We start from the raw sequence: 15,979 nt of genomic DNA, 5'->3' as shown, positions 1-15,979 counted from the left end.
GTGTCCAAGTCTGTCGCCTGCTTTTGTATAGAAATGGGTCGCTATCGTATTTTTCCACCTTTTAGGTGACCCTAAATTCCTTGATGTTGATGTTGCTGTCTCTTAAAGGACAGCTCAAGAACTAATTAAGATACGGCCCTCCATCTGTGCTCTATCTCTAATGACCACGATAAGTACAGGTCATTAAACTCTTACCAGCTCTTTTTTCCAATACTGTCGACCTCGATACCACGCATCAGAAATTTATTGTACTGCGTTGTGATTTGCCTCTGTTTTCGTTCCTATAGATTTTTAATTATGGTAGATGGATATTTCATTCTGTTAATAAGCCCTTTACTGTGTCACTGATTTGAGTGTTCGCTATAATCTGTTATGGCTTTTGTCGCGCTATGAATTATAACCAGTGTGGAAGAAGATGTTCTAACTTACTTAAGATGTCGTCGTTGGTCTCATTCATTGGTAATGGAAAACAGCCGTGACAATATCCACGACCGGTGTGAACTTAGTAGTGGAAGCAAAGTCCTGGTTCCAGAACTGAAACTTCATCGTCACTCACCTGGGTATAAAATCAGTTAGACGACAATCTTCCAGGGGGCCACCAGTGGTGACTTCGACGTCATATGGCCTTCCTATGTGCGGAATCGCCTGCTGCCTAGGTAATACCATCAATAAATTCCCAGATCGAAAAACTAAAATGCTTGGTCAGCTGTAAATGTCGCTTAAATGGAGCCTGGTAGGTGTTCTCCAGGTTCCGGCGGATAAAGTTTACACCATGACGTACCAGAGTGTGCCTGGCCCGCTTCTTGATTCTCATGGCTGCCGCCGAATCGATGTGATTCGTGTTCTCAGCGAAACGGAAGAGCATTCAGCAAACGGAATCTTCGGTGGAGCATATTGCGCGCATACTGAAATAGCAGTGAGTATTAACTGTTTTATGCCTGCCCAATAACGCACGAACATTGCTGAGGAGAGGGTCCGCCCCGATAGCTGAGTGGCAGCGTGACGGATTGCCGTCCTACGGCCCGGGTTCGATTCCCGGCTGGGCCGGAGATTTTCTCCGCTCAGGGACTGGGCGTTGTGTTGTCATCATCATCATTTCATCCCCATCCGGCGCGCAGGTCGCCCAATGTGGCGTCGTATGTAATAAGACCTGCACCAAGGGCGCCGGACCTGCCCCGCAAGGGGCCTCTCGGCCAATAACGCCAAACGCTCATTTCCATTTCCACTGGGGAGAGGGAAGATGACGTCGGTTTATGGAAGGTCGGGGAATACTACGCTACTGGCCATTAAAACTGCTACACCACCAAATGACGTACTGCAGACGCGAAATTTAACCGACAGGAAGAAGATGCTGTGATATGCAAATGATTAGCTTTTCACAGCATTCACACAAGGTTGTGCCGGTGGCGACACCTACAACGTGCTGACATGAGGAAAGTTTCCAAACGATTTCTCATACACAAACAGCAGTTGAGCGGTGTTGGCTGGTGAAGCGTTGCTGTGATGCCTCGTCTAAGGAGGAGAAATGCGTACCATCAAGTTCCCGAGTTTGATAAAGGTCGGATTGTAGCCTATCGCGATTGCGGAATGTCGCATCGCGACATTGCTGCTCGCGTTGGCCGAGATCCAATGACTGTTAGCAGAATATGGAAACGGTGGATTCAGGGGGGTAATACGGAACGCCGTGCTGGATCCCAACGGCCTCGTATCACTAGCAGTCGTGATGACAGGCATCTTATCCGCATGGCTGTAACGGATCGTGCAGCCACGTCTCGATCCCTGAGTCAACAGATGGAGACGTTCGAAAGACAACAACCATCTGCACGAACAGTTCGACGACGTTTGCAGCAGCAAGGACTATCAGCTCGGAAACCATGGCTACAGTTACCCTTGACGCTGCATCACAGACAGGAGCGCCTGCTATGGTGTACTCAACGACGAACCTGGGTGCACGAATGGCAAAAAGGTCATTTTTTCGGATGAATCCAGGTTCTGTTTACAGTATCATGATGGTCGCATCCGTGTTTGGCGACATCGCGGTGAACGCACGTTGGAAGCGTGTATTCGTCATCGCCATACTGGTGTATCACCCGGCGTGATGGTATGGGGTGCCATTGGTTACATGTCTCGGTCACCTCTTGTTCGCATTGACGGCACTTTGAACAGTGGACGTTACATTTCAGATGTGTTACGACCCGTGGCTCTACCCTTCATTCCATCCCTGCGAAACCCTGCATTTCAGCAGGATAATGCACGACCGCATGTTGTAGCTCCTGTACTGGCCTTCCTGGATACAGAAAACGTTCGACTGCTGCCCTGGCCAGCACATTCTCCAGATCTCTCACCAACTGTAATGTCTGATCAATGATGGCCGAGCAACTGGCTCGTCACAATACGCCAGTCATTACTCTTGATGAACTGTGGTATCGTGTTGAAACTGCATGGGCAGCTGTACCTGTACACGCCATCCAAGCTCTGTTTGACTCAATGCTCGGGCGTATCAAGGCCGTTATTACGGCCAGAGGTGGTTGTTCTGGGTACTGATTTCTCAGGATCTATGCACCCAAATTGCGTGAAAATCTAATCACATGTCAGTTCTAGTACAATATATTTGTCCAATGAATACCTGTTTATCAGCTGCATTTCTTCTTGGTGTAGCAGTTTTAATGGCCAGTAGTGTAAATTCTGCGTCATTGTGGTAAGACATACACAGTGATTCTGCTGCCCCCGCCGATTTGTTTTGTGAATCCCGCGCTACGTCTGTATCAGGAATGGTATACCGGCAGTCGACAGCCATGTAATCGACATCTCTGTCGGAGCTTTGGGCGACTGTTAGCAAATGGAATCATACTGTAAAAAATGTAACTGGCTACATGGCAATTTTGGAATTTCTTCCATACTTGTCCAAATGTCTCCAGTCTTTGTCCGTGTGATTATGTTTTGAATTTCTCTGTAATTAATTCCCTTTATAATACTTAAGTATTCGTAAATGGTTCAGAAACGTTGCCTTATAAAGTGTGTTTCACCATCGGAAACAACGAAATTGACAGGAGATATCGTAATGAGTAGTTTGGAAGTAACAACTTTCCCGTTTATAAGATCAATACCAATTACGAGAGCTTAAATAAATAAATGGAATATAGTTACAGAGACATCCGTATGACTACGCCCATAATTATACAAAGAAGGATTGTAGATACTTGGGTAGATATTGGTTAAAAACAGTCTTGGTTGCAATTTTAGTTTTTTAGTTTTCAACGACGCGTTTCGCCTTATTTAGGCATCTGCAGGTTATCTTTTCTAGATGGACGCGTCCATCTGGGAAAGATAACCTGAAGATGCCTAAATAAGGCGCAACGCGTCGTTGAAAACTAAAAAACTGAAATTGCAACCAAGACTGTTTTTAACCAATACTGTTAAGCACTGGTTTGCTGTATGCCACATATGGATTAGAAAAAAATACTTGGGTAAGTATGACACAAGTAAGGTGTGTCTTGGTGGAAAAATACTGTGCAACTCATGGCCAGTACTCACTTGTACTTTTACAGTACGATTCTGTGTGCTTACAGTCATCCAAAACTCTGAGAGGAAACTTATATCGATTATATGGATGTCGCCTGTATGGATACCGTTCCTGATACAGGCGTAGTGTGCGTTGTATAAAACAAGTCTAGGGGCAGATGACTCACTCCGTGTGTAGGACAAGCAGTGCACACTGCTGATATCGCTGTCGAGTACACAAACGCTACACTCGAATAGTCGACGATCGCAGAGTAGTGTTTGTCCGAGACTCACCTGATGAGATACGAATATATTAAGATTTTAGGGAAACGTCGAAATGGACAGCGTCGTTGGAAAGGCCATCGAAATACGTACCAGGGACAATCTTATCAACAGGGACTGCGGCTGAAGTCTCAGCGAGACTTGCGAACCAGCATTGCGTAGAGTTGAGAAGACACTCAGCAAACGCGCCAAGCTGACGGCCAGGGCGAACGGAGTGGCTGGATCGCCACCGACGCGCGACCTCGGTCGTGGACCGCGTACGGATCGGTCCGAGGGGGAGGGGATGTAAGTCGGTCGTGCGGTTCCAGGAGGTCATTCGCGTCGCCGACACGGCAGTGGTGGTGGTGGTTAGTGTTTAACGTCCCGTCGACAACGAGGTCATTAGAGACGGAGCGCAAGCTCGGGTTAGGGAAGGATTGGGAAGGAAATCGGCCGTGCCCTTTCAAAGGAACCATCCCGGCATTTGCCTGAAACGATTTAGGGAAATCACGGAAAACCTAAATCAGGATGGCTGGAGACGGGATTGAACCGTCGTCCTCCCGAATGCGAGGACACGGCAGTGACGAGACATTACCATCAGCTCGAAACCGAGCTCCATTATAAGACAAATATGGCAGGCCTCAATAAAAAAGGCACAAAATCGCTAAAGCACACAGCCAAACCCAGCCAGGATTTTAACAGCCGCTTATCCCAACCGCAAGTAAAATAACGGGACCTTCAGCTTTCATCCTTCAAGGGTTATACCTTCCTGCCCTCCCAGAAGTATCAATAAATTGATCCAAATCAGAATAACGTAAGTTATGTCAAGACACAAAAGAACAAGGTCCTGCATATGCCCACCTTCTCCTTCTGGAGGAGAAAAAAAAAAAAAAAAAACACACACACACAGTGCACATGATGATTGCGACACGTCTGATCGCTGAAATATTGAAATCACTGGACACTATGACCTGGCAGTACACCTGGACTGTTCGATCAAACAAAAACTGAATTATGTAATTTTATTGCTTCATCCTTATAGTTAACCCTTTCGTGGGTGAAGGGATACATATGTCCCACTAAAGTAATTCACATTTTTTAGCGTTGGGATGTCTACATCTCATACCTGTCTAGTACTACCACGTAACGAGGTGCTCTCAGAACTTGGAGAAAATACTACCGACCACAGGGTGGCTATATAGAAACACAATATTGCAGCGCCTGTGTTATTCCGAATTACCATGCGATCCGGACATGCATGCATGTTCGAAGGAAGAGTGCATCGTAATAATACAGGCGCTGCAATATCGTGTTTATTCGCTGACACAGGGCAATCGACTTTCAAGTAATATATCTCCCCTGAATAGGAATATACATAATGGATGTACGAGTTCTGGGTGTAAACAAATGATTGACGACATATGGAAGATTGGATGTGGCTGTGAGTCGTCCTCGAGTAGCCAAATATTAAGGCAACCGTTCGCGATAAGCGGGAAATCAGGGTTCGACTGCCGGTCCGGCAAAAATGTCCATTGGCGTCATTCCGTTATACAGTTGATAGTTGTCCATATTCGCAACTGCGAATACATTTCATGGATATTCAGAAAGCTGTGAGTGACCAAATAGGGCAGAAAATGTTTATAGATGACACAATGTGTCTGGTTCACGTAAATCAGATCAAATCACTATCTTATCCATTCCAAAAATGTCTGAAGTAACTTACCGTATTTTCTTAAACACCGCAGACATCATTTCGAAACATTACTACATACCTCAGTAATTCTCTTGGTTTGTACATAGCTGGTTCGTAGTCGGACGTACATGCCCCAGAAAACGCCGGGGAATGTAGGAAACATTGGTGTGTGGTATGACAGCCATCTTCAAACATTATGTTGAAAGCTTGTAACCTCCCCACCGCAATTTAAAAGGAAAATAAATATAGCAATACTTAATAGAAATGGGAGCCAAGTGTAACCTCCCCACAAAAATTTAAAAGAAAGAAAATTGACAATACTTAATAGAAATGCTGATGGACATGGCTCTATGCGTAACCTGCCCACAAACAAATGTACTGACAATGGCAACAAAAAAGTGAAATTCGCAATCTGACTCAAATATAAATCCTTCAAAAGTAAAGTCCATTCAGTGACAAGAAAATTCAATTAAACCGAAATATCGGTCTTTGGCCCTGTGAAAAACGATCAGAATTAAAGTCTTACCTCAGAATAAATGGATGTCACATATCTGCTCTTGATGTTGCGCACCGCTTGGAGGAACTGCATTGCAAATAATAATATTCCCTTTTTTTTTGATTTTAGTGGAATTTTTCTTCAAAAGAAGTGGAATGAAATGGGAAGTGCAACGAAATCTTGAGTTCAATAAAAAATTAAATTTTTGAGAAAATACTTTTGAAATAAAAAATTATTATTGGGAGACTTGTTGGAGAATAATTACAATAAATAAAATTTTTCATTATCTAATGATTATATTAATTAACATTATACCTTATTCCTCATCTTGACCATTGTTGCCGACCGCCTATATCACACAACCGCACTGGGCTGCTACTACTGACCGACCGCTCTGCATGACGACTACAGACTGAGTACTGCTCTCAACTAGACAGAGCTACAGACTCGCAACAACAGACTGTACTGCACTGGCCTACAGCTACTAACAGACTGAGCAACGACTACTACTGACTGAGAACCGCTCGCAACACTCGCGCGGTCAAGCGCATACTCTCTGGTCACAGATGCTACAATGCCTCGCCATCGCTGCTGCGTTACATACGTGTTTCATAACCCTCCACTCGGGGGGCAAAAATTTGGCAGCGATGGTGAGTCATTTGGACTTGCCAAGCGCGGCAAAATTTTTCCTTAATTAACAAAATCCTACAACTTACAGAATATTTAAACGTTGTGCACACGCACTAAGTACAAAATATCAGACAAGGACAAAATGTGAATACTAAACATAGTAGCAAATCAGAAAAAAGTATATACAAACTTTTTGACAGATAAAGTGCACAGGCACTGAAAAAATTCCTTAGCATATGCAGAACAAATAAACAGACTGGCAAGAATAATTAGATGTAGTACATAAAGTAAATGTTGTGCACACGCACTAAGTACAAAATATATCAGACAAAGACAAAATGTGAGTACAAAACATAGTAGCAAATCAGAAAAGTATATACAAATTATTTGACAGATAACAAAGTGCACAGGCACTGAAAAAATTCTTTAGCATATTCAGAACAAATAAACAGACTGGCAAAAAATATTATGTTGACAAGTGTACATGCACTGAAAAGTGTCTTTAGCATTTTCACAACAAATAAACATAATGGCAAAAAAAAAAAAAAAATTCATGTCCAAAGTGCACATGCACTGAAAAATGTCTTTAGTATTTTCACAACAAATAAACATAATGGCAAACATCATGTCGACCAGTGACATAAGTGTATTCACACTGGAGTTTAGCAAATCGAAAAATGTATAACCTATGAACATAAATGATGTTACCAAAAAAAATTTTTCTTTATGTGACAAGAATCAGGATAGGAAAGGGAAGGATTGCATCATGGTTGTAGCACTTTAGATTGCACACAGCTGCTCTGAAAGTCCATATCTTTCCACAGTAGTACAACACCGAGTGACACAACTTGAAGTTCTTTTCCCATCAGAATTTATCAGTGTAGCCAAGACACTGAACTGTCGTAGTAATGTTCCATGTTTTCATTTCGGCAGTACATTAGGTACACCAAACAGTGGGACCATAATGATGTCTTCATCGCTCATGGTGGTGGACAGCATGTCGTGTCAACACCACACTCTTACAAGGCACACCAACGTAGAATTAGTGCAAAACCAAATATAGTGCTCCATGATCACTGGGATAAACAGGACAAATGGACATTGCAGTAATTCAGGGTAGTTAGCTTATGAGGTGAAGGACATCAAGTCACATAATATTGACAATTACAGTCTTCATTGATAGTTCGTGGCATTCATAGCCCAGTTATTGAACATTTCTGTACCAAGTATGTAGTATTACAGAAAAATGTTCATTAATTGTTTTACATAGAATCAGTAGCCTTCTTTTCCTGGTTACAAAGCATTATGAAATAATCGCATTCTTTTCAGTTACAGAGTATAATCAAGAATCATTAACCTTTTCCTAATTACAGTTAATTAATCATTTGTCATTAATTAATCATTTGTCTAATTACAGTTAATTAATCATTTGTATAATTACAGTTAATTAATCATTTGTCGTTAATTAATCATTTGTCTAATTACAGTTAATTAATTAATCATTTGTAGCCTTAATTAATTACAAAGCATTATTAAACAGTACCATAGTTAATTAATTATGTGTCATTCCAATCTATTAAGAATCATTAGTCTTTTCCTAATTACAAAGCATTATGAAACAGTCACATTTATTTCCAATTACAAAGTATGAACACTGAAAACAAGAGTTAATTAATGGCATAATTAATAACAATTTCGTTGATTGACATTAATTATTGGCACTCAGTGGCCATCAAGTATTGAATAGAATAAAACATAGTTCATCAGTCAGTATTATTCAGATCATTACAAAGTCATTATTAAAAATCAGTTAATTACAGTCAAATCATTAGTAATCACAGGCATTACAATAAACAGTGGCAGTTATTAGCTAGTGACAAAGCATTATTTTGAATACAGTCTCATTAAGAGGTCATTACTCGAGTGACATGCTATTCAGAGTTGATCAGTATTATTCAGAATTATCATAAACTAGTGACATTATGTGGGACTGGTAATACCTTTTTTTTTTTTTTGGTAGCAATGCATTGCGTTGGGATCGATAATTAATTGCTGAGGCATAATACTTTTTGCTTTTGACCTATTGCTGCAAATGAGGATAGGTAACGTCATTCGTCATGAGTCAGCTGTAGCAAGATTATGTAACAAGGCAGTACATGTGATCACATTTATAAATGATAAACACAAATGGGTAAAAAATATAAAAATGCAAGTACTAGAACAGGTATAATAAGTAACAGGTTTAGTAAGTGTCATGAAAAACTTCTCCTGGAAAAAATACAAAAACGGAGTATTGACCTGAAAGAAGAAATGCACACTATGCTGAAAAGTAGTGAACTTCGAATTAACAAGTAGTGAAATGTGTATAAAATGTGTTCCATAGCTGTCCTTTCCAAAACTTTCAGTCATCCTACTATGCAATGTAACACCTGCTGTCAAAGCAAACTGCAACAAACACTTAAATAACTACGTAGCATAAATACATAACTTCAACATTATCCTCATCTGTAAAGAAAAAAAACTTCATTATCCATCACTTCATTATCCATATTATCATAACTTCATTATTATCACCACCTGTAAAGAAAAACTTCATTATTCATAATACCATTTCCTTCATCATTATTCATCAGTATTCACTATCATCTGCAAAAAATCACTTCATTACTCATTATACAACTATTCCTTATCTCTAGCATATTTCATCACTAAAACTAAGACGTGTAGTTCTCTCTGACAGCCTGCATCAATCACCTTGTATTCTGAAAGAAAAAATTAGTTAAGACTGCTATTCTGTGATGAGTATAGTATAGTCTTGTTAATGCTTGTTAATCCTGATCCCTTTACTCTTCCTCATAAAGTTATTGCATCTCCTTTCGTTTATTCCGTAGGTGAAATTCCCATTTATGTTAAATTTATTTCTTAGAATCATCATTCCTTTCTGAAATTAATGAACAAAGATTAATGTCTTGCATTTAAATCCTATACCCACTAAATAATGACTGGTTTATGGTGACACAATTAACCATACAGCATAACATGACAGAAAACGTAATATGTCAAAAACATTGACAGTGTTCAGATGCAAAAAATGTACACAGAATAATACAATGCAGTAGCAAAAAAAAAAAATGTGAAACAGTCACGATGTTGAGATGTCATAAGGCAAAAAAAAATGTCAAAGTCGACTGGTGTGTGTTATATCTTAACTATTTCAAAGTGCATACAAACAAAACTGGAGTACAGTCATATACACAAAAAAATGGAAAAATATGCACGGTCTGATGTGTAACGACAAGAAAAGGGACCTGCTAACCTTACCTTGCCGGGCACTTGCCAAGAAAAAAATACGATAATCATCAATAATTAGTCACATAAATATAATTGCAGAAATAGTCGTAAATGTGTAAATTCATCTGGAAAAATATGCACGGTCTGATGTGTAACGACAAGAAAAGCGACCTGCTAACCTTACCTTGCCGGGCACTTGCCAAGAAAAAAAATACGATAATCATCAATAATTAGTCAGGTGAATTAATTGCATTAGTAAATGGCATCATAGTGTGTTGAATCATACAGTGGTTTCACTCAATAAACGGTTTAATGTTTGAGATATGGTGATTGCCTTTCGATTTTCTGGTTCTCAAAGTTTCGACGTGTACAACATTGGGGTGAGGGATGCTGCGAATCCGATACGGACCTGCGTATAGAAGTTCAAATTTACTGCACTTACCTTTTAGTTTGCTGGATAAATAGTGTGTACGTACTAATATCTTCTGTCCAACGTGAAAGTCGCGGCGTGTACAAACCTGTTTTTGCTGTCTTCTCCGGCGCTCTGCGGCACATTTGATGTTGTTCAGCGCAATGTCAATTATTTCGTGGTGTCGTAGGCGACGATTTTTGGGGAAGTCTATTAATTCTTTAATTTTGTTCGGTGGTTCAACGTTTTTCAGTATAACAGTCGGAGATAGCATAGTGGATTCATTTGGAATGGAATTAATTACATCTTGGAATGAGAGTATGTGTGTATCCCAATCAATATGTCTTTTGTGGCAGTATATTCGACACAGCTTACCAATTTCCTTCATTAATCTTTCACAAGGGTTCGAAGAAGCGTGGTACTTGGATATATAGATCGGAGAAATGTTTCTAGCTCGTAACATGCGTGTCCATACACTACTACGAAATTGAGATCCATTATCAGAAATTACTTTCATTACATGCCCTACATGAAATAGAAAATGTTTTACAAATGCTTTCGAAACAGTTTTAGCAGTAGCTTTGCGTAACGGAGTGAAAGTAACAAATTTTGAAGTGAGCTCAACAGCGACAAAAATGTAGCAAAAACCTCTGTTAGTTCTCGGAATCGGACCAAAAATATCTACTGCGGCCATGTGTCTTAATTTCACAGGTATAATGGGATATAAAGGAGGAATATGTGAAGTGGTGTCTGATTTAGCTTTCTGGCAAATTTTACAAGACGCTAAAACTCGTCGTATACGTTTTTCCATGTTAGAAAAATAACAGTTCTGTCTCAGTATAAGAAAACATTTTCTTGCTCCGTAATGTGCGTAACTTAAATGAGTGTACCAAATTAGTTTGTTAACCAGTTCGTCAGGAATGCATAATAACCAAATGTTGCTGTCAGGATGAGAGCGGCGAAACAGAATGTCATTGCGTACAGTGTAGTAGTTTCTAATCGTAACATTATTCTTATCTTGCCAAAGCTGTTTAATTTCTTTCCACACATTGTCTTTGTTTTGTTCTTGTGCTATGTCCTGTAATGACGATGAAATAAAATTTTCAAATGCAACTTGCTGAATGTACATGACACTGAAATTTGCTTTGCAGAAGTTGGTTGCGATGTCTTGCTGATTGTTGCCGAGAGAACGCGATAGTGCGTCTGCTATAACATTTTGTGTGCCGGGAATATGAACAATTGTAAAATTAAATTCCTGTAAATACAGCTTCCATCTACTTAATCTATCATGAGTGAATTTGGCTGAAAGCAAAAATTGTATGGCTCTATGGTCAGTGTAAACGGTGGTGTGTCTGCCATAAAGAAAATGCCTAAATCTCGTGAATGCCCATACAACACATAATGTTTCAAGTTCTGTAACGGAGTAATTTCGCTCAGCAGGTGACGAAATGCGGCTTGCAAATGCGATGTTTTTAATTACTGTAGAACCATCTTCTTCAATTTCCTGAAAAATGTGTACGCCTAAAGCGGTGTTGGAACTGTCGGTAGCAATGGAAAAATTTCTAGTAAGATCTGGATGCGATAAAACTGGTGCATTCAACAAAGCATGTTTCAAATAACATTCTCGTGAAAAAAAATTCTGCGTGTCAAAAGTAGTGTTTGCGTCACTGTAATATGCAATCTGTGCTGTATCTGGTTAAAATTTATCGCACGTGTTATTATTTACGGGAGAATGTTGTGGCATATCCACTATATGAACTGTTCTGTTATTTCTTACTGACATGTTACGCTATGGATGACACCTATTGTCTGGATCATTCATGATAATGTTGTTGCTGATGTTGTTGCTGCTCATAAGATCGACTGTTATTAAATGTACGCTGAAAATTGTGCTCATCATTCTTTTTACGTCTGTCCTAATAATCATTCCTATACGGTGTATTGCGATAGGAATTGAAATAGAGTGTTGTCTGTACGTAGTTATTTCTTTGCTGCCATGCGTTACTATTTGTTGGAGCTGAGACTATACATGCACGCGGCGAAACATTAAAGTTTGGTTGACCTTGTAGACTGCATTGTTGGTTAGGTATGCTAAGCGGCTGACTTTCATGCTATTGTGGTGAAAAACATCTATTGTTACAAAAATATGGTTCCGACTGCTCAAAATTTTATACATACTGATGATTACGATTTTATCTGTAATTAAAATTACGGCGGTAGTTGTCATTACGGGAGTGCCTACTGAAAATTGTCACATTCGGTAAAAGTTTGTCACATCGGATATTCATTACATGTTTCTTAATACTACAAAGAGCAATAGTTAAAGAGCAGTTTGGATAGATATAAAGGATAGTAGAAGAGAAGGCAGCAGTGCAGAAAACTAAAGATGAAATAGCACTACTACAGCTCGGGGCCCTATGCTCGCTACGGCACATATTCATTAAAGCGTAATGAATCCCCTGAGGTCAATTACGCACTGCAAATAAATTTTAGCTTTTGCGTTGCAAGCAATAGCGGTAAAATTCCAAAAGTAAATAATTGTATCCATGTTAATTCCAGTTTCTGCATTACAGGCAATGCTGTTGAAAGTACAATAGCAAATTGTCTTATCGGGTTCAAAGCTAGCTTTTGCATTACAGGTAATAGCGGTGAATGTACAAAGATAAATTGTCGTATACAGCTCAAAGCGTGTACCTGTGTTCTGTCATTATTACATTCCTTAGATTTTCTTACAAATGCAAATTGCTCGAAATCTACGTTCTCGTCACTCAGTTTGATAACACGTTCTGGTTTGTTTGTGAATCTGTTTGTCTGTGTCGTTTCGTACTTCAAGTTGCGTAGCTTTTCATATTTTAAGTCGCGTGATTTTTCGAATTTTAAGTCGCGTAGTTGCTGTAAATTGCTCACATTATACACGCTGCGTGAGTCAGACACATGTTCATAAAGTGGCGTCTGTTGTGGCATGTTATTAACTGAAATGTTTTTTATCTCTGTTACTTCTTGTTGTAAATTTGATAACTTCCTACGTAACGTGTTGTTAGATGAATCGATCTCATTAATTGTCTGCTGTAAATTTTGAAATTCAGATGTTTGGATAAAAGAAACCGGTGCAGTATCGTCTGATTTATTGTCATTAGTATTTTCGATAACATCAATACGACTGGCCAATTCATCACATTTTTCAGTCAGTATTTTAACCTGATCATCGGTTTTAGAATCAGACGCATTAATCTGTTTTTGCAACTTGCGCGTAGTTTCGCTCAGTTTTTTAACATCAGCTTTGATGACATCGCAATCCTGTGTTAGATCTAACTGTTCGAATCTATCTGTCACTGTTTGAATATTTACTGTGTGTGTATCTGTTTTTGATTTAAGGTCCGAAATTTCATCCCGTAATTCCGCGTTCAATTGTTCTATGGTATTAATTTTGTCGGACACTGTAGTAATATTATTGTCTACATACGTCTTCGCTTTCGCGAATATTTTACGTTTGTCCTCTTGTCTTTGTGCAGTGATTGTTTCCATGACTTGTCGTTTTACTTTGTTTTGATCCTGAATAAATCTGCGGAAACGCGTATCACTGTTCTGTATGTGCTGATTAAAGCGCTCGTTAATCTGAGTGTTCTGCTGTTCGAATTTCGTGTCTATCTTTGCGTCCATAGTGCGCGAAAGTTCTACCGTCATTGCTCTAAACTCGTCCCGTAATTGTGTAGCTTTTTCAGAGCACTGTTTGGCGACTCCGCTAATTTCGTCTCTGAGTGTATTTGTCGCGGCTGTTTGCGCTTCCCTTAATTCTTGCGCAACAGACTTAATTTCTTCGCTATTTTTTTGTGAACAAGCCTCAATTTCCACGCGCAACTGTTCCTTAGTGTCATGGCACTGCGCGGCAACGGCTGTAATTTGTTCACTAAGTTGTTTGACCTGTTCATTGAGTTGTTGTTTAAGATTTTCGTTATCTTGTTTGTTCTGTTCCCTAAGTTGTTTAAATTCTTCACTCTGTTGCTTGATATTTACGTCATTTTTATCAAATCTTTCATTAAACTGTTTGAAATTTTGCCGCAAAAATGCCATAAGTGGATCCGATTCAAAATTAGCATTTCTATTCTCTGTGCTGTGTGGTGGTATATGTGCAATTGTCACATTCTGTGCGACCATTTGGTCATTCTGCATTTTAGAAAAAGGTTTACCAGTCAAATGTACATTATCAGTCATTGTTTCGGAATTAAATAAATACGCCCTACTTTGTGTGATCTGTTCATATTCATTAGACAAATTTGTCTGTTCGTTACTTGGGTTTTCCAAATCGGGTGTGTTAAGCTCTGCAGCGCTCATTACAATAGAGCGTTCTGCGTCATCAATTGTCGTCAAGTTAACAGACGAGACAATTGAGTTCGTTTGTTCATCATTAAGGTGAAAGTCATCATTAATGGTTGTATTGCACTGATTGTTAGTGAACGCACGATTGTCATCATTACGTTGCGTATCACAATTACTATCGGTCACGCTGTTTGAGTCGGTAATTTCATTCAAAATACCTCGCGATACACTATTCACAGTCTTTCGCGGCATTTTTACAATAGTCAAAATTTTTCACAAAACAAATGAGCACAATGCAAAAGCAACACACAAATACAACAAAGCAGCAAATTGCCGTTGACCTGTAGAAAGAAAGTCACAATATTATTAAAAGCGTTGCGCCAAATCCTAATTATCTAAGCAAATAAGAGCAGATATCTGACTGTCGCTCAAAAGACTCTCAACGAAATACGATCCTGGACTGGGTGTCGCCAAGTGTAACCTCCCCACCGCAATTTAAAAGGAAAATAAATATAGCAATACTTAATAGAAATGGGAGCCAAGTGTAACCTCCCCACAAAAATTTAAAAGAAAGAAAATTGACAATACTTAATAGAAATGCTGATGGACATGGCTCTATGCGTAACCTGCCCACAAACAAATGTACTGACAATGGCAACAAAAAAGTGAAATTCGCAATCTGACTCAAATATAAATCCTTCAAAAGTAAAGTCCATTCAGTGACAAGAAAATTCAATTAAACCGAAATATCGGTCTTTGGCCCTGTGAAAAACGATCAGAATTAAAGTCTTACCTCAGAATAAATGGATGTCACATATCTGCTCTTGATGTTGCGCACCGCTTGGAGGAACTGCATTGCAAATAATAATATTCCCTTTTTTTTTGATTTTAGTGGAATTTTTCTTCAAAAGAAGTGGAATGAAATGGGAAGTGCAACGAAATCTTGAGTTCAATAAAAAATTAAATTTTTGAGAAAATACTTTTGAAATAAAAAATTATTATTGGGAGACTTGTTGGAGAATAATTACAATAAATAAAATTTTTCATTATCTAATGATTATATTAATTAACATTATACCTTATTCCTCATCTTGACCATTGTTGCCGACCGCCTATATCACACAACCGCACTGGGCTGCTACTACTGACCGACCGCTCTGCATGACGACTACAGACTGAGTACTGCTCTCAACTAGACAGAGCTACAGACTCGCAACAACAGACTGTACTGCACTGGCCTACAGCTACTAACAGACTGAGCAACGACTACTACTGACTGAGAACCGCTCGCAACACTCGCGCGGTCAAGCGCATACTCTCTGGTCACAGATGCTACAATGCCTCGCCATCGCTGCTGCGTTACATACGTGTTTCAAGCTTG

Source organism: Schistocerca serialis, chromosome 2 (genome assembly GCF_023864345.2).
Source record: "Schistocerca serialis cubense isolate TAMUIC-IGC-003099 chromosome 2, iqSchSeri2.2, whole genome shotgun sequence".
Lineage (NCBI taxonomy): Eukaryota > Metazoa > Arthropoda > Insecta > Orthoptera > Acrididae > Schistocerca > Schistocerca serialis.
This window is presented reverse-complemented; position numbering follows the sequence as displayed.